The sequence below is a fragment of the Pleurodeles waltl genome, chromosome 4_1, assembly GCF_031143425.1.
Source record: "Pleurodeles waltl isolate 20211129_DDA chromosome 4_1, aPleWal1.hap1.20221129, whole genome shotgun sequence".
NCBI classification, from domain to species: Eukaryota; Metazoa; Chordata; class Amphibia; order Caudata; family Salamandridae; genus Pleurodeles; species Pleurodeles waltl.
In genome coordinates, this window is record NC_090442.1 from 55,108,800 (window position 1) to 55,126,991 (window position 18,192).

The 18,192-nt window shown below is 52.5% G+C and overlaps 9 non-coding genes across 9 annotated transcripts; all 9 read left to right on the plus strand.

The window, feature by feature from the left end:
• Positions 1-299: 299 nt before the first annotated feature.
• On the plus strand, positions 300-371 carry TRNAW-CCA (transfer RNA tryptophan (anticodon CCA)). Its single transcript has one exon. It is a non-coding gene; the product is annotated as a tRNA-Trp (tRNA).
• A 4,092-nt stretch (positions 372-4,463) lies between these two features.
• TRNAN-GUU (transfer RNA asparagine (anticodon GUU)) lies at positions 4,464-4,537 on the plus strand. The gene has a single exon. It is a non-coding gene; the product is annotated as a tRNA-Asn (tRNA).
• Positions 4,538-4,790: 253 nt separating this feature from the next.
• TRNAW-CCA (transfer RNA tryptophan (anticodon CCA)) lies at positions 4,791-4,862 on the plus strand. Its single transcript has one exon. It is a non-coding gene; the product is annotated as a tRNA-Trp (tRNA).
• Positions 4,863-7,034: 2,172 nt separating this feature from the next.
• On the plus strand, positions 7,035-7,106 carry TRNAW-CCA (transfer RNA tryptophan (anticodon CCA)). The gene has a single exon. It is a non-coding gene; the product is annotated as a tRNA-Trp (tRNA).
• A 2,175-nt stretch (positions 7,107-9,281) lies between these two features.
• Positions 9,282-9,353, plus strand: TRNAW-CCA (transfer RNA tryptophan (anticodon CCA)). Its single transcript has one exon. It is a non-coding gene; the product is annotated as a tRNA-Trp (tRNA).
• A 4,092-nt stretch (positions 9,354-13,445) lies between these two features.
• TRNAN-GUU (transfer RNA asparagine (anticodon GUU)) lies at positions 13,446-13,519 on the plus strand. The gene has a single exon. It is a non-coding gene; the product is annotated as a tRNA-Asn (tRNA).
• A 253-nt stretch (positions 13,520-13,772) lies between these two features.
• On the plus strand, positions 13,773-13,844 carry TRNAW-CCA (transfer RNA tryptophan (anticodon CCA)). Its single transcript has one exon. It is a non-coding gene; the product is annotated as a tRNA-Trp (tRNA).
• Positions 13,845-15,689: 1,845 nt separating this feature from the next.
• TRNAN-AUU (transfer RNA asparagine (anticodon AUU)) lies at positions 15,690-15,763 on the plus strand. Its single transcript has one exon. It is a non-coding gene; the product is annotated as a tRNA-Asn (tRNA).
• Positions 15,764-16,016: 253 nt separating this feature from the next.
• TRNAW-CCA (transfer RNA tryptophan (anticodon CCA)) lies at positions 16,017-16,088 on the plus strand. The gene has a single exon. It is a non-coding gene; the product is annotated as a tRNA-Trp (tRNA).
• The last annotated feature ends 2,104 nt before the right edge of the window (positions 16,089-18,192 follow it).

Sequence of the window (18,192 nt, forward strand, 5' to 3'; positions counted from 1 at the left end):
TCGGCTGTTAACTGAAAGGTTGGTGGTTCAACCCCACCCAGGGACGTATGCTTTTGCCTACATCAAGTCCTGAATTAAAACACAGCTGTCTGGCTTTGCTCTTAGAGCTCTCGCTTTGCCTGCGTGACATGCTCTATCTCAACATTTCTATCTTCTCTCATCTCTTCACCTCTAGTCATTTCCACCAATAGGACTGGAAACGGGCCACCAAGCCTTCTACTTTAACCACAGGCGTACTGAGGGCCAATAAAAGGCACAGAAGCATTTCTCGATCCGGGGCTGAGAACTGCATGCACAGGGACCTCGTGGCGCAACGGTAGCGCGTCTGACTCCAGATCAGAAGGTTGCGTGTTCAAATCACGTCGGGGTCACTCTTTGACATTTTTTTCCCCACCAAGTCTATATCTCTGACTTCTAAAGCAAAGCCAAAAGAAGGGCGCTTTGCATTGGACGGGAATCGAACCCGGGCCTCCCGCGTGGCAGGCGAGAATTCTACCACTGAACCACCAATGCTTCACTTACATAGGCTGAGCAGAGAGCCCTGCCGTAGACAGTAGTGATGAGGCCCATGCATTCGCATGGGACACCTATGAACAAAGTTTGCATGGCAAGCCTTGGACTGCCAAACGTTCACATGCTGATGGCAGGAATCAGATGCAGGAGACTGAAACTATGAATGTTTCTGCTTTTGCTAAGGACAGTGGTTTGGGGCCAGTGTTGTGCTTGACAGAGCACGACATCAGCCTGCTCTCTGGCTGCTCCCGGGAGAAGTGGCTGACAGAAAGCACCCTCCAGACCACCAGCAATCTTGTGTTTCACAACATGCCACTGTCACTGGACTTTCCTTCTGGGAAAGCCTAGTCACTGACCTGGCCAGATTCCCTGTCCTCCCCAAAATCCTGGGGAGAAACGGTCAGAGTTCTGCGCCCTGCGCCCTCTTTCGCGTCCCTAACGCGCTCCCAATGCGCCCTACAGCCCTGGTCGGGCACAGCCCTGGTCGGGCTCATACCACTGGGGCCTCTGCCGAGGAAGAGCCCCGGAAGCCTAGGGCCAGGCCTATTGCACAGGCATCTTAGACCAGGCCATTCCGGGATTGCTGTGTTTCACGTCCTGCCCTTCAACACTCCTGGGAGGGCTTTCCCTGAGAACCCTCATGTCTCTCCCCTCCCAGGAGGCTGTGGTTCTATGCAAAATAGGGGGTGCACCACGGGCCGTCCCCTTTCCTCTCTCTCGCCAATATCTTTCACCAAAGCTGAGCCCTGCAGGTAAATGTATCTATCTGGCTGAGGGGCCAGGGAGGGCCTTTGCCTGCAGTCTTACAAGCCAGAGTGCAGAGAAGGCAGCAACTCTGGGACCGGGACTCTGCTCAAAGACATATCTAACATGCCACAGTGGAGCTGAGATGGGCAAGACACGTGTCTCACAGGCTGGCAGCACACCAAGACAGTGGCAGGAAACTATGCTAACAAGGAAAGAGAAAAGTCACGTGTCTCGTGGCCTTCCCACCATTAGACAGTAGTCTGCGCAAGAAAACATCCAACAGTGACAGGACAACCAAGCAAATGACAAACGCCGTGCTGAATAAAGTCATCTTACATGACATTTCGTACAAAGGCCCAGATCATGGGGATGATCGCGCAGAAGCAGCAAGTATCAGAGCCACCGAACCTGAGGTGAGTTACACGAGGAGAAAGGGCGACATGGGGACAGGGGCTAGGGGCTCAGGGAACAGCTACCACAATGCAACCTCGGGTGTGGGGATGCCACTCATTGCGGGTACTGCCCTGGGATTTCCTTTTAGAAAGAATCGCTGGTTAAAGTGTAGTGCACAAAAAACCCAACTCCTCGATTACACTATTAGATAACATCCTTTAACTGCCCCACCCACCCTGTGTGAGTCTCACCCACTTCCCGCCTGCTCCCTCTAGTCTGAGAGTTGTATCTCCACAAAAAACACACAGTGGGGCTCAATGAGCTGCTCATGTCTGACATGGACACCTAAGCAGTGCTGGATTCACAACCTGAAAGCCTGCAAAGGAAAGTGTGCCCGGCAGAAGATAAGCTGCCTGGCAACTCAGAACCTTCTTCTAAGAGAAGTAAGACATGTCACAATGGAGTCTAAGCCTACCTGTCTTATGCCAGGACCTTAGAGGTGCAGGCAGGAGCACAAAGGTAAAAACATATATTGAGTCCCAACACGCTCACTGCGGTGGTTGGTCTCTGTGGCGCAATCGGTTAGCGCGTTCGGCTGTTTACCGAAAGGTTGGTGGTTCAAGCCCACCCAGGGACGTATGCTTTTGCCTACATCAAGTCCTGAATTAAAACACAGCTGTCTGGCTTTGCTCTTAGAGCTCTCGCTTTGCCTGCGTGACATGCTCTATCTCAACATTTCTATCTTCTCTCATCTCTTCACCTCTAGTCATTTCCACCAATAGGACTGGAAACGGGCCACCAAGCCTTCTACTTTAACCACAGGCGTACTGAGGGCCAATAAAAGCCACAGAAGCATTTCTTGATCCGGGGCTGAGAACTGCATGCACAGGGACCTCGTGGCGAAACGGTAGCGCGTCTGACTCCAGATCAGAAGGTTGCGTGTTCAAATCACGTCGGGGTCACTCTTTGACACTTTTTTCCCCACCAAGTCTATATCTCTGACTTCTAAAGCAAAGCCAAAAGAAGGGCGCTTTGCAATGGCCGGGAATCGAACCCGGGCCTCCCGCGTGGCAGGCGAGAATTCTACCACTGAACCACCAATGCTTCACTTACATAGGCTGAGCAGAGAGCCCTGCCGTAGACAGTAGTGATGAGGCCCATGCATTCGCATGGGACACCTATGAACAAAGTTTGCATGGCAAGCCTTGGACTGCCAAACGTTCACATGCTGATGGCAGGAATCAGATGCAGGAGACTGAAACTATGAATGTTTCTGCTTTTGCTAAGGACAGTGGTTTGGGGCCAGTGTTGTGCTTGACAGAGCACGACATCAGCCTGCTCTCTGGCTGCTCCCGGGAGAAGTGGCTGACAGAAAGCACCCTCCAGACCACCAGCAATCTTGTGTTTCACAACATGCCACTGTCACTGGACTTTCCTTCTGGGAAAGCCTAGTCACTGACCTGGCCAGATTCCCTGTCCTCCCCAAAATCCTGGGGAGAAACGGGCAGAGTTCTGCGCCCTGCGCCCTCTTTCGCGTCCCTAACGTGCTCCCAACGCGCCCTACAGCCCTGGTCGGGCACAGCCCTGGTCGGGCTCATACCACTGGGGCCTCTGCCGAGGAAGAGCCCCGGAAGCCTAGGGCCAGGCCTATTGCACAGGCATCTTAGACCAGGCCATTCCGGGATTGCTGTGTTTCTTGTCCTGCCCTTCAACACTCCTGGGAGGGCTTTCCCTGAGAACCCTCATGTCTCTGCCCTCCCAGGAGGCTGTGGTTCTATGCAAAATAGGGGGTGCACCACGGGCCGTCCCCTTTCCTCTCTCTCGCCAATATCTTTCACCAAAACTGAGCCCTGCAGGTAAATGTATCTATCTGGCTGAGGGGCCAGGGAGGGCCTTTGCCTGCAGTCTTACAAGCCAGAGTGCAGAGAAGGCAGCAGCTCTGGGACCGGGACTCTGCTCAAAGACATATCTAACATGCCACAGTGGAGCTGAGATGGGCAAGACACGTGTCTCACAGGCTGGCAGCACACCAAGACAGTGGCAGGAAACTATGCTAACAAGGAAAGAGAAAAGTCACGTGTCTCGTGGCCTTCCCACCATTAGACAGTAGTCTGCGCAAGAAAACATCCAACAGTGACAGGACAACCAAGCAAATGACAAACGCCGTGCTGAATAAAGTCATCTTACATGACATTTCGTACAAAGGCCCAGATCATGGGGATGATCGCGCAGCAGAAGCAGCAAGTATCAGAGCCACCGAACCTGGGGTGAGTTACACGAGGAGAAAGGGCGACATGGGGACAGGGGCTATGGGCTCAGGGAACAGCTACCACAATGCAACCTCGGGTGTGGGGATGCCACTCATTGCGGGTACTGCCCTGGGATTTCCTTTTAGAAAGAATCGCTGGTTAAAGTGTAGTGCACAAAAAACCCAACTCCTCGATTACACTATTAGATAACATCCTTTAACTGCCCCACCCACCCTGTGTGAGTCTCACCCACTTCCCGCCTGCTCCCTCTAGTCTGAGAGTTGTATCTCCACAAAAAACACACAGTGGGGCTCAATGAGCTGCTCATGTCTGACATGGACACCTAAGCAGTGCTGGATTCACAACCTGAAAGCCTGCAAAGGAAAGTGTGCCCGGCAGAAGATAAGCTGCCTGGCAACTCAGAACCTTCTTCTAAGAGAAGTAAGACATGTCACAATGGAGTCTAAGCCTACCTGTCTTATGCCAGGACCTTAGAGCTGCAGGCAGGAGCACAAAGGTAAAAACATATATTGAGTCCCAACACGCTCACTGCGGTGGTTGGTCTCTGTGGCGCAATCGGTTAGCGCGTTCGGCTGTTAACCGAAAGGTTGGTGGTTCAAGCCCACCCAGGGACGTATGCTTTTGCCTACATCAAGTCCTGAATTAAAACACAGCTGTCTGGCTTTGCTCTTAGAGCTCTCGCTTTGCCTGCGTGACATGCTCTATCTCAACATTTCTATCTTCTCTCATCTCTTCACCTCTAGTCATTTCCACCAATAGGACTGGAAACGGGACACCAAGCCTTCTACTTTAACCACAGGCGTACTGAGGGCCAATAAAAGGCACAGAAGCATTTCTTGATCCGGGGCTGAGAACTGCATGCACAGGGACCTCGTGGCGCAACGGTAGCGCGTCTGACTCCAGATCAGAAGGTTGCGTGTTCAAATCACGTCGGGGTCACTCTTTGACATTTTTTTCCCCACCAAGTCTATATCTCTGACTTCTAAAGCAAAGCCAAAAGAAGGGCGCTGTGCATTGGCCGGGAATCGAACCCAGGCCTCCCGCGTGGCAGGCGAGAATTCTACCACTGAACCATCAATGCTTCACTTACATAGGCTGAGCAGAGAGCCCTGCCGTAGACAGTAGTGATGAGGCCCATGCATTCGCATGGGACACCTATAAACAAAGTTTGCATGGCAAGCCTTGGACTGCCAAACGTTCACATGCTGATGGCAGGAATCAGATGCAGGAGACTGAAACTATGAATGTTTCTGCTTTTGCTAAGGACAGTGGTTTGGGGCCAGTGTTGTGCTTGACAGAGCACGACATCAGCCTGCTCTCTGGCTGCTCCCGGGAGAAGTGGCTGACAGAAAGCACCCTCCAGACCACCAGCAATCTTGTGTTTCACAACATGCCACTGTCACTGGACTTTCCTTCTGGGAAAGCCTAGTCACTGACCTGGCCAGATTCCCTGTCCTCCCCAAAATCCTGGGGAGAAACGGGCAGAGTTCTGCGCCCTGTGCCCTCTTTCGCGTCCCTAACGCGCTCCCAACGCGCCCTACAGCCCTGGTCGGGCACAGCCCTGGTCGGGCTCATACCACTGGGGCCTCTGCCGAGGAAGAGCCCCGGAAGCCTAGGGCCAGGCCTATTGCACAGGCATCTTAGACCAGGCCATTCCGGGATTGCTGTGTTTCACGTCCTGCCCTTCAACACTCCTGGGAGGACTTTCCCTGAGAACCCTCATGTCTCTGCCCTCCCAGGAGGCTGTGGTTCTATGCAAAATAGGGGGTGCACCCCGGGCCGTCCCCTTTCCTCTCTCTCGCCAATATCTTTCACCAAAGCTGAGCCCTGCAGGTAAATGTATCTATCTGGCTAAGGGGCCAGGGAGGGCCTTTGCCTGCAGTCTTACAAGCCAGAGTGCAGAGAAGGCAGCAGCTCTGGGACCGGGACTCTGCTCAAAGACATATCTAACATGCCACAGTGGAGCTGAGATGGGCAATACACGTGTCTCACAGGCAGGCAGCACAACAAGACAGTGGCAGGAAACTATGCTAACAAGGAAAGAGAAAAGTCATGTGTCTCGTGGCCTTCCCACCATTAGACAGTAGTCTTCGCAAGAAAACATCCAACAGTGACGAGACAACCAAGCAAATGACAAACGCCGTGCTGAATAAAGTCATCTTACATGACATTTCGTATAAAGGCCCAGATCATGGGGATGATCGCGCAGAAGCAGCAAGTATCAGAGCCACCGAACCTGAGGTGAGTTACACGAGGAGAAAGGGCGACATGGGGACAGGGGCTAGGGGCTCAGGGAACAGCTACCACAATGCAACCTCGGGTGTGGGGATGCCACTCATTGCGGGTACTGCCCTGGGATTTCCTTTTAGAAAGAATCGCTGGTTAAAGTGTAGTGCACAAAAAACCCAACTCCTCGATTACACTATTAGATAACATCCTTTAACTGCCCCACCCACCCTGTGTGAGTCTCACCCACTTCCCGCCTGCTCCCTCTAGTCTGAGAGTTGTATTTCCACAAAAAACACACAGTGGGGCTCAATGAGCTGCTCATGTCTGACATGGACACCTAAGCAGTGCTGGATTCACAACCTGAAAGCCTGCAAAGGAAAGTGTGCCCGGCAGAAGATAAGCTGCCTGGCAACTCAGAACCTTCTTCTAAGAGAAGTAAGACATGTCACAATGGAGTCTAAGCCTACCTGTCTTATGCCAGGACCTTAGAGCTGCAGGCAGGAGCACAAAGGTAAAAACATATATTGAGTCCCAACACGCTCATTGTGGTGGTTGGTCTCTGTGGCGCAATCGGTTAGCACGTTCGGCTGTTAACCGAAAGGTTGGTGGTTCAAGCCCACCCAGGGATGTATGCTTTTGCCTACATCAAGTCCTGAATTAAAACACAGCTGTCTGGCTTTGCTCTTAGAGCTCTCGCTTTGCCTGCGTGACATGCTCTATCTCAACATTTCTATCTTCTCTCATCTCTTCACCTCTAGTCATTTCCACCAATAGGACTGGAAATGGGCCACCAAGCCTTCTACTTTAACCACAGGCGTACTGAGGGCCAATAAAAGGCACAGAAGCATTTCTTGATCCGGGGCTGAAAACTGCATGCACAGGGACCTCGTGGCGCAACGGTAGCGCGTCTGACTCCAGATCAGAAGGTTACGTGTTCAAATCACGTCGGGGTCACTCTTTGACATTTTTTTCCCCACTAAGTCTAAATCTCTGACTTCTAAAGCAAAGCCAAAAGAAGGGCGCTTTGCATTGGCCGGGAATCGAACCCAGGCCTCCCGCATGGCAGGCGAGAATTCTACCACTGAACCACCAATGCTTCACTTACATAGGCTGAGCAGAGAGCCCTGCCGTAGACAGTAGTGATGAGGCCCATGCATTCGCATGGGACACCTATGAACAAAGTTTGCATGGCAAGCCTTGGACTGCCAAACGTTCACATGCTGATGGCAGGAATCAGATGCAGGAGACTGAAACTATGAATGTTTCTGCTTTTGCTAAGGACAGTGGTTTGGGGCCAGTGTTGTGCTTGACAGAGCACGACATCAGCCTGCTCTCTGGCTGCTCCCGGGAGAAGTGGCTGACAGAAAGCACCCTCCAGACCACCAGCAATCTTGTGTTTCACAACATGCCACTGTCACTGGACTTTCCTTCTGGGAAAGCCTAGTCACTGACCTGGCCAGATTCCCTGTCCTCCCCAAAATCCTGGGGAGAAACGGGCAGAGTTCTGCGCCCTGCGCCCTCTTTTGCGTCCCTAACGCGCTCCCAACGCGCCCTACAGCCCTGGTCGGGCACAGCCCTGGTCGGGCTCATACCACTGGGGCCTCTGCCGAGGAAGAGCCCCGGAAGCCTAGGGCCAGGCCTATTGCACAAGCATCTTAGACCAGGCCATTCCGGGATTGCTGTGTTTCACGTCCTGCCCTTCAACACTCCTGGGAGGGCTTTCCCTGAGAACCCTCATGTCTCTGCCCTCCCAGGAGGCTGTGGTTCTATGCAAAATAGGGGGTGCACCACGGGCCGTCCCCTTTCCTCTCTCTCGCCAATATCTTTCACCAAAGCTGAGCCCTGCAGGTAAATGTATCTATCTGGCTGAGGGGCCAGGGAGGGCCTTTGCCTGCAGTCTTACAAGCCAGAGTGCAGAGAAGGCAGCAGCTCTGGGACCGGGACTCTGCTCAAAGACATATCTAACATGCCACAGTGGAGCTGAGATGGGCAAGACACGTGTCTCACAGGCTGGCAGCACACCAAGACAGTGGCAGGAAACTATGCTAACAAGGAAAGAGAAATGTCACGTGTCTCGTGGCCTTCCCACCATTAGACAGTAGTCTGCGCAAGAAAACATCCAACAGTGACAGGACAACCAAGCAAATGACAAACGCCGTGCTGAATAAAGTCATCTTACATGACATTTCGTACAAAGGCCCAGATCATGGGGATGATCGCGCAGCAGAAGCAGCAAGTATCAGAGCCACCGAACCTGGGGTGAGTTACACGAGGAGAAAGGGCGACATGGGGACAGGGGCTATGGGCTCAGGGAACAGCTACCACAATGCAACCTCAGGTGTGGGGATGCCACTCATTGCGGGTACTGCCCTGGGATTTCCTTTTAGAAAGAATCGCTGGTTAAAGTGTAGTGCACAAAAAACCCAACTCCTCGATTACACTATTAGATAACATCCTTTAACTGCCCCACCCACCCTGTGTGAGTCTCACCCACTTCCCGCCTGCTCCCTCTAGTCTGAGAGTTGTATCTCCACAAAAAACACACAGTGGGGCTCAATGAGCTGCTCATGTCTGACATGGACACCTAAGCAGTGCTGGATTCACAACCTGAAAGCCTGCAAAGGAAAGTGTGCCCGGCAGAAGATAAGCTGCCTGGCAACTCAGAACCTTCTTCTAAGAGAAGTAAGACATGTCACAATGGAGTCTAAGCCTACCTGTCTTATGCCAGGACCTTAGAGCTGCAGGCAGGAGCACAAAGGTAAAAACATATATTGAGTCCCAACACGCTCACTGCGGTGGTTGGTCTCTGTGGCTCAATCGGTTAGCGCGTTTGGCTGTTAACCGAAAGGTTGGTGGTTCAAGCCCACCCAGGGACGTATGCTTTTGCCTACATCAAGTCCTGAATTAAAACACAGCTGTCTGGCTTTGCTCTTAGAGCTCTCGCTTTGCCTGCGTGACATGCTCTATCTCAACATTTCTATCTTCTCTCATCTCTTCACCTCTAGTCATTTCCACCAATAGGACTGGAAACGGGCCACCAAGCCTTCTACTTTAACCACAGGCGTACTGAGGGCCAATAAAAGGCACAGAAGCATTTCTTGATCCGGGGCTGAGAACTGCATGCACAGGGACCTCGTGGCGCAACGGTAGCGCGTCTGACTCCAGATCAGAAGGTTGCGTGTTCAAATCACGTCGGGGTCACTCTTTGACATTTTTTCCCCCACCAAGTCTAAATCTCTGACTTCTAAAGCAAAGCCAAAAGAAGGGCGCTTTGCATTGGCCGGGAATTGAACCCGGGCCTCCCGTGTGGCAGGCGAGAATTCTACCACTGAACCACCAATGCTTCACTTACATAGGCTGAGCAGAGAGCCCTGCCGTAGACAGTAGTGATGAGGCCCATGCATTCGCATGGGACACCTATGAACAAAGTTTGCATGGCAAGCCTTGGACTGCCAAACGTTCACATGCTGATGGCAGGAATCAGATGCAGGAGACTGAAACTATGAATGTTTCTGCTTTTGCTAAGGACAGTGGTTTGGGGCCAGTGTTGTGCTTGACAGAGCACGACATCAGCCTGCTCTCTGGCTGCTCCCGGGAGAAGTGGCTGACAGAAAGCACCCTCCAGACCACCAGCAATCTTGTGTTTCACAACATGCCACTGTCACTGGACTTTCCTTCTGGGAAAGCCTAGTCACTGACCTGGCCAGATTCCCTGTCCTCCCCAAAATCCTGGGGAGAAACGGGCAGAGTTCTGCGCCCTGCGCCCTCTTTCGCGTCCCTAACGTGCTCCCAACGCGCCCTACAGCCCTGGTCGGGCACAGCCCTGGTCGGGCTCATACCACTGGGGCCTCTGCCGAGGAAGAGCCCCGGAAGCCTAGGGCCAGGCCTATTGCACAGGCATCTTAGACCAGGCCATTCCGGGATTGCTGTGTTTCTTGTCCTGCCCTTCAACACTCCTGGGAGGGCTTTCCCTGAGAACCCTCATGTCTCTGCCCTCCCAGGAGGCTGTGGTTCTATGCAAAATAGGGGGTGCACCACGGGCCGTCCCCTTTCCTCTCTCTCGCCAATATCTTTCACCAAAACTGAGCCCTGCAGGTAAATGTATCTATCTGGCTGAGGGGCCAGGGAGGGCCTTTGCCTGCAGTCTTACAAGCCAGAGTGCAGAGAAGGCAGCAGCTCTGGGACCGGGACTCTGCTCAAAGACATATCTAACATGCCACAGTGGAGCTGAGATGGGCAAGACACGTGTCTCACAGGCTGGCAGCACACCAAGACAGTGGCAGGAAACTATGCTAACAAGGAAAGAGAAAAGTCACGTGTCTCGTGGCCTTCCCACCATTAGACAGTAGTCTGCGCAAGAAAACATCCAACAGTGACAGGACAACCAAGCAAATGACAAACGCTGTGCTGAATAAAGTCATCTTACATGACATTTCGTACAAAGGCCCAGATCATGGGGATGATCGCGCAGCAGAAGCAGCAAGTATCAGAGCCACCGAACCTGGGGTGAGTTACACGAGGAGAAAGGGCGACATGGGGACAGGGGCTATGGGCTCAGGGAACAGCTACCACAATGCAACCTCGGGTGTGGGGATGCCACTCATTGCGGGTACTGCCCTGGGATTTCCTTTTAGAAAGAATCGCTGGTTAAAGTGTAGTGCACAAAAAACCCAACTCCTCGATTACACTATTAGATAACATCCTTTAACTGCCCCACCCACCCTGTGAGAGTCTCACCCACTTCCCGCCTGCTCCCTCTAGTCTGAGAGTTGTATCTCCACAAAAAACACACAGTGGGGCTCAATGAGCTGCTCATGTCTGACATGGACACCTAAGCAGTGCTGGATTCACAACCTGAAAGCCTGCAAAGGAAAGTGTGCCCGGCAGAAGATAAGCTGCCTGGCAACTCAGAACCTTCTTCTAAGAGAAGTAAGACATGTCACAATGGAGTCTAAGCCTACCTGTCTTATGCCAGGACCTTAGAGGTGCAGGCAGGAGCACAAAGGTAAAAACATATATTGAGTCCCAACACGCTCACTGCGGTGGTTGGTCTCTGTGGCGCAATCGGTTAGCGCGTTCGGCTGTTTACCGAAAGGTTGGTGGTTCAAGCCCACCCAGGGACGTATGCTTTTGCCTACATCAAGTCCTGAATTAAAACACAGCTGTCTGGCTTTGCTCTTAGAGCTCTCGCTTTGCCTGCGTGACATGCTCTATCTCAACATTTCTATCTTCTCTCATCTCTTCACCTCTAGTCATTTCCACCAATAGGACTGGAAACGGGCCACCAAGCCTTCTACTTTAACCACAGGCGTACTGAGGGCCAATAAAAGCCACAGAAGCATTTCTTGATCCGGGGCTGAGAACTGCATGCACAGGGACCTCGTGGCGAAACGGTAGCGCGTCTGACTCCAGATCAGAAGGTTGCGTGTTCAAATCACGTCGGGGTCACTCTTTGACACTTTTTTCCCCACCAAGTCTATATCTCTGACTTCTAAAGCAAAGCCAAAAGAAGGGCGCTTTGCAATGGCCGGGAATCGAACCCGGGCCTCCCGCGTGGCAGGCGAGAATTCTACCACTGAACCACCAATGCTTCACTTACATAGGCTGAGCAGAGAGCCCTGCCGTAGACAGTAGTGATGAGGCCCATGCATTCGCATGGGACACCTATGAACAAAGTTTGCATGGCAAGCCTTGGACTGCCAAACGTTCACATGCTGATGGCAGGAATCAGATGCAGGAGACTGAAACTATGAATGTTTCTGCTTTTGCTAAGGACAGTGGTTTGGGGCCAGTGTTGTGCTTGACAGAGCACGACATCAGCCTGCTCTCTGGCTGCTCCCGGGAGAAGTGGCTGACAGAAAGCACCCTCCAGACCACCAGCAATCTTGTGTTTCACAACATGCCACTGTCACTGGACTTTCCTTCTGGGAAAGCCTAGTCACTGACCTGGCCAGATTCCCTGTCCTCCCCAAAATCCTGGGGAGAAACGGGCAGAGTTCTGCGCCCTGCGCCCTCTTTCGCGTCCCTAACGCGCTCCCAACGCGCCCTACAGCCCTGGTCGGGCACAGCCCTGGTCGGGCTCATACCACTGGGGCCTCTGCCGAGGAAGAGCCCCGGAAGCCTAGGGCCAGGCCTATTGCACAGGCATCTTAGACCAGGCCATTCCGGGATTGCTGTGTTTCACGTCCTGCCCTTCAACACTCCTGGGAGGGCTTTCCCTGAGAACCCTCATGTCTCTGCCCTCCCAGGAGGCTGTGGTTCTATGCAAAATAGGGGGTGCACCACGGGCCGTCCCCTTTCCTCTCTCTCGCCAATATCTTTCACCAAAGCTGAGCCCTGCAGGTAAATGTATCTATCTGGCTGAGGGGCCAGGGAGGGCCTTTGCCTGCAGTCTTACAAGCCAGAGTGCAGAGAAGGCAGCAGCTCTGGGACCGGGACTCTGCTCAAAGACATATCTAACATGCCACAGTGGAGCTGAGATGGGCAAGACACGTGTCTCACAGGCAGGCAGCACACCAAGACAGTGGCAGGAAACTATGCTAACAAGGAAAGAGAAAAGTCACGTGTCTCGTGGCCTTCCCACCATTAGACAATAGTCTGCGCAAGAAAACATCCAACAGTGACAGGACAACCAAGCAAATGACAAACGCTGTGCTGAATAAAGTCATCTTACATGACATTTCGTACAAAGGCCCAGATCATGGGGATGATCGCGCAGAAGCAGCAAGTATCAGAGCCACCGAACGTGAGGTGAGTTACACGAGGAGAAAGGGCGACATGGGGACAGGGGCTAGGGGCTCAGGGAACAGCTACCACAATGCAACCTCGGGTGTGGGGATGCCACTCATTGCGGGTACTGCCCTGGGATTTCCTTTTAGAAAGAATCGCTGGTTAAAGTGTAGTGCACAAAAAACCCAACTCCTCGATTACACTATTAGATAACATCCTTTAACTGCCCCACCCACCCTGTGTGAGTCTCACCCACTTCCCGCCTGCTCCCTCTAGTCTGAGAGTTGTATCTCCACAAAAAACACACAGTGGGGCTCAATGAGCTGCTCATGTCTGACATGGACACCTAAGCAGTGCTGGATTCACAACCTGAAAGCCTGCAAAGGAAAGTGTGCCCGGCAGAAGATAAGCTGCCTGGCAACTCAGAACCTTCTTCTAAGAGAAGTAAGACATGTCACAATGGAGTCTAAGCCTACCTGTCTTATGCCAGGACCTTAGAGCTGCAGGCAGGAGCACAAAGGTAAAAACATATATTGAGTCCCAACACGCTCACTGCGGTGGTTGGTCTCTGTGGCGCAATCGGTTAGCGCGTTCGGCTGTTAACCGAAAGGTTGGTGGTTCAAGCCCACCCAGGGACGTATGCTTTTGCCTACATCAAGTCCTGAATTAAAACACAGCTGTCTGGCTTTGCTCTTAGAGCTCTCGCTTTGCCTGCGTGACATGCTCTATCTCAACATTTCTATCTTCTCTCATCTCTTCACCTCTAGTCATTTCCACCAATAGGACTGGAAACGGGACACCAAGCCTTCTACTTTAACCACAGGCGTACTGAGGGCCAATAAAAGGCACAGAAGCATTTCTTGATCCGGGGCTGAGAACTGCATGCACAGGGACCTCGTGGCGCAACGGTAGCGCGTCTGACTCCAGATCAGAAGGTTGCGTGTTCAAATCACGTCGGGGTCACTCTTTGACATTTTTTTCCCCACCAAGTCTATATCTCTGACTTCTAAAGCAAAGCCAAAAGAAGGGCGCTGTGCATTGGCCGGGAATCGAACCCAGGCCTCCCGCGTGGCAGGCAAGAATTCTACCACTGAACCATCAATGCTTCACTTACATAGGCTGAGCAGAGAGCCCTGCCGTAGACAGTAGTGATGAGGCCCATGCATTCGCATGGGACACCTATAAACAAAGTTTGCATGGCAAGCCTTGGACTGCCAAACGTTCACATGCTGATGGCAGGAATCAGATGCAGGAGACTGAAACTATGAATGTTTCTGCTTTTGCTAAGGACAGTGGTTTGGGGCCAGTGTTGTGCTTGACAGAGCACGACATCAGCCTGCTCTCTGGCTGCTCCCGGGAGAAGTGGCTGACAGAAAGCACCCTCCAGACCACCAGCAATCTTGTGTTTCACAACATGCCACTGTCACTGGACTTTCCTTCTGGGAAAGCCTAGTCACTGACCTGGCCAGATTCCCTGTCCTCCCCAAAATCCTGGGGAGAAACGGGCAGAGTTCTGCGCCCTGTGCCCTCTTTTGCGTCCCTAACGCGCTCCCAACGCGCCCTACAGCCCTGGTCGGGCACAGCCCTGGTCGGGCTCATACCACTGGGGCCTCTGCCGAGGAAGAGCCCCGGAAGCCTAGGGCCAGGCCTATTGCACAGGCATCTTAGACCAGGCCATTCCGGGATTGCTGTGTTTCACGTCCTGCCCTTCAACACTCCTGGGAGGACTTTCCCTGAGAACCCTCATGTCTCTGCCCTCCCAGGAGGCTGTGGTTCTATGCAAAATAGGGGGTGCACCACGGGCCGTCCCCTTTCCTCTCTCTCGCCAATATCTTTCACCAAAGCTGAGCCCTGCAGGTAAATGTATCTATCTGGCTAAGGGGCCAGGGAGGGCCTTTGCCTGCAGTCTTACAAGCCAGAGTGCAGAGAAGGCAGCAGCTCTGGGACCGGGACTCTGCTCAAAGACATATCTAACATGCCACAGTGGAGCTGAGATGGGCAATACACGTGTCTCACAGGCAGGCAGCACAACAAGACAGTGGCAGGAAACTATGCTAACAAGGAAAGAGAAAAGTCATGTGTCTCGTGGCCTTCCCACCATTAGACAGTAGTCTGCGCAAGAAAACATCCAACAGTGACGAGACAACCAAGCAAATGACAAACGCCGTGCTGAATAAAGTCATCTTACATGACATTTCGTATAAAGGCCCAGATCATGGGGATGATCGCGCAGAAGCAGCAAGTATCAGAGCCACCGAACCTGAGGTGAGTTACACGAGGAGAAAGGGCGACATGGGGACAGGGGCTAGGGGCTCAGGGAACAGCTACCACAATGCAACCTCGGGTGTGGGGATGCCACTCATTGCGGGTACTGCCCTGGGATTTCCTTTTAGAAAGAATCGCTGGTTAAAGTGTAGTGCACAAAAAACCCAACTCCTCGATTACACTATTAGATAACATCCTTTAACTGCCCCACCCACCCTGTGTGAGTCTCACCCACTTCCCGCCTGCTCCCTCTAGTCTGAGAGTTGTATCTCCACAAAAAACACACAGTGGGGCTCAATGAGCTGCTCATGTCTGACATGGACACCTAAGCAGTGCTGGATTCACAACCTGAAAGCCTGCAAAGGAAAGTGTGCCCGGCAGAAGATAAGCTGCCTGGCAACTCAGAACCTTCTTCTAAGAGAAGTAAGACATGTCACAATGGAGTCTAAGCCTACCTGTCTTATGCCAGGACCTTAGAGCTGCAGGCAGGAGCACAAAGGTAAAAACATATATTGAGTCCCAACACGCTCATTGTGGTGGTTGGTCTCTGTGGCGCAATCGGTTAGCACGTTCGGCTATTAACCGAAAGGTTGGTGGTTCAAGCCCACCCAGGGATGTATGCTTTTGCCTACATCAAGTCCTGAATTAAAACACAGCTGTCTGGCTTTGCTCTTAGAGCTCTCGCTTTGCCTGCGTGACATGCTCTATCTCAACATTTCTATCTTCTCTCATCTCTTCACCTCTAGTCATTTCCACCAATAGGACTGGAAATGGGCCACCAAGCCTTCTACTTTAACCACAGGCGTACTGAGGGCCAATAAAAGGCACAGAAGCATTTCTTGATCCGGGGCTGAAAACTGCATGCACAGGGACCTCGTGGCGCAACGGTAGCGCGTCTGACTCCAGATCAGAAGGTTACGTGTTCAAATCACGTCGGGGTCACTCTTTGACATTTTTTTCCCCACTAAGTCTAAATCTCTGACTTCTAAAGCAAAGCCAAAAGAAGGGCGCTTTGCATTGGCCGGGAATCGAACCCAGGCCTCCCGCATGGCAGGCGAGAATTCTACCACTGAACCACCAATGCTTCACTTATATAGGCTGAGCAGAGAGCCCTGCCGTAGACAGTAGTGATGAGGCCCATGCATTCGCATGGGACACCTATGAACAAAGTTTGCATGGCAAGCCTTGGACTGCCAAACGTTCACATGCTGATGGCAGGAATCAGATGCAGGAGACTGAAACTATGAATGTTTCTGCTTTTGCTAAGGACAGTGGTTTGGGGCCAGTGTTGTGCTTGACAGAGCACGACATCAGCCTGCTCTCTGGCTGCTCCCGGGAGAAGTGGCTGACAGAAAGCACCCTCCAGACCACCAGCAATCTTGTGTTTCACAACATGCCACTGTCACTGGACTTTCCTTCTGGGAAAGCCTAGTCACTGACCTGGCCAGATTCCCTGTCCTCCCCAAAATCCTGGGGAGAAACGGGCAGAGTTCTGCGCCCTGCGCCCTCTTTTGCGTCCCTAACGCGCTCCCAACGCGCCCTACAGCCCTGGTCGGGCACAGCCCTGGTCGGGCTCATACCACTGGGGCCTCTGCCGAGGAAGAGCCCCGGAAGCCTAGGGCCAGGCCTATTGCACAAGCATCTTAGACCAGGCCATTCCGGGATTGCTGTGTTTCACGTCCTGCCCTTCAACACTCCTGGGAGGGCTTTCCCTGAGAACCCTCATGTCTCTGCCCTCCCAGGAGGCTGTGGTTCTATGCAAAATAGGGGGTGCACCACGGGCCGTCCCCTTTCCTCTCTCTCGCCAATATCTTTCACCAAAGCTGAGCCCTGCAGGTAAATGTATCTATCTGGCTGAGGGGCCAGGGAGGGCCTTTGCCTGCAGTCTTACAAGCCAGAGTGCAGAGAAGGCAGCAGCTCTGGGACCGGGACTCTGCTCAAAGACATATCTAACATGCCACAGTGGAGCTGAGATGGGCAAGACACGTGTCTCACAGGCTGGCAGCACACCAAGACAGTGGCAGGAAACTATGCTAACAAGGAAAGAGAAATGTCACGTGTCTCGTGGCCTTCCCACCATTAGACAGTAGTCTGCGCAAGAAAACATCCAACAGTGACAGGACAACCAAGCAAATGACAAACGCCGTGCTGAATAAAGTCATCTTACATGACATTTCGTACAAAGGCCCAGATCATGGGGATGATCGCGCAGCAGAAGCAGCAAGTATCAGAGCCACCGAACCTGGGGTGAGTTACACGAGGAGAAAGGGCGACATGGGGACAGGGGCTATGGGCTCAGGGAACAGCTACCACAATGCAACCTCAGGTGTGGGGATGCCACTCATTGCGGGTACTGCCCTGGGATTTCCTTTTAGAAAGAATCGCTGGTTAAAGTGTAGTGCACAAAAAACCCAACTCCTCGATTACACTATTAGATAACATCCTTTAACTGCCCCACCCACCCTGTGTGAGTCTCACCCACTTCCCGCCTGCTCCCTCTAGTCTGAGAGTTGTATCTCCACAAAAAACACACAGTGGGGCTCAATGAGCTGCTCATGTCTGACATGGACACCTAAGCAGTGCTGGATTCACAACCTGAAAGCCTGCAAAGGAAAGTGTGCCCGGCAGAAGATAAGCTGCCTGGCAACTCAGAACCTTCTTCTAAGAGAAGTAAGACATGTCACAATGGAGTCTAAGCCTACCTGTCTTATGCCAGGACCTTAGAGCTGCAGGCAGGAGCACAAAGGTAAAAACATATATTGAGTCCCAACACGCTCACTGCGGTGGTTGGTCTCTGTGGCGCAATCGGTTAGCGCGTTTGGCTGTTAACCGAAAGGTTGGTGGTTCAAGCCCACCCAGGGACGTATGCTTTTGCCTACATCAAGTCCTGAATTAAAACACAGCTGTCTGGCTTTGCTCTTAGAGCTCTCGCTTTGCCTGCGTGACATGCTCTATCTCAACATTTCTATCTTCTCTCATCTCTTCACCTCTAGTCATTTCCACCAATAGGACTGGAAACGGGCCACCAAGCCTTCTACTTTAACCA